This window comes from Echinops telfairi, unplaced genomic scaffold (assembly GCF_000313985.2).
Source record: "Echinops telfairi isolate 266 unplaced genomic scaffold, ASM31398v2 ScPeMD7_19;HRSCAF=73, whole genome shotgun sequence".
NCBI lineage: Eukaryota > Metazoa > Chordata > Mammalia > Afrosoricida > Tenrecidae > Echinops > Echinops telfairi.
Genome location: NW_022103916.1, coordinates 6,017,396 through 6,018,264, shown reverse-complemented (window position 1 = coordinate 6,018,264; position 869 = coordinate 6,017,396).

Here is an 869-nt window from a genome sequence, read left to right as displayed (position 1 = left end):
CCAATGGGAATAAGTGTCAGCAGGGCTTCCAGGCTGAGAACAGACAAGAAAGAAGCAATTGGCTGTCCACTTCAGAGGAAGTCGTCACTTCCCGCCTTAAACTCCATCTATAGCTCCCCAGGGATCTTAGAATAAAAAGCCAAAGATTTCAGGCTGCCTTACAACATCCCAACTTGACTTGGTGTCTGATCTCATCCTCTAATACTCTTACTTCCTCCTTTCTCATGGAGTCCGGGAGTGCATAGTTAAAGAGCTTTGTTGCTAAATGAAAGATCGGTGGTTTGACCACGGAAAGATGTGGCAGTCTGCATCCCTTAAGACGGCAACCTTAGAAAAAGGGATTTAGTCATAGAAAGAAACATTTTTTGAAGGTTCCCAGGATTGAGAGGGAATGGGAGGGTAAGTCATTCACTAGAAGGCCAACATATACACATGTTAACATGAGTGAAAACTATACTACCAGGGCTTAGTTCCAAATAATAGGCAGGCCTATAATGTGAACAGAGTGCTGGTGGTATCGTGGTTACTCCTTGACCTGCAAGGTCAGCAGTTCAAAACCACTAGCCACTCCAAGGGAAAAAGATGAGACTTTCTACTCCAGTAAAGAGTTAGAGTCTCGGCAACCTACAGGGGCCGTTCTACTCTGTCTATAGGGTCACTATGAGTTGGCATGGACTCAATGGTAGTGAGACAGACATAAGGTGAATAGTAACACCAGGGAGGCACTCACTCCCTAAAGCAACCAACCAAACCAGCTCAGAAGGACAGCATTTGCCCAGCATAGACTCAGAGGGCAGGAAAGAATAGGAGGAAGGAAAAGGTAAATAAGCACTTGGAGAAGGTGAGAAGAGGGTTGTGACATTGCAATC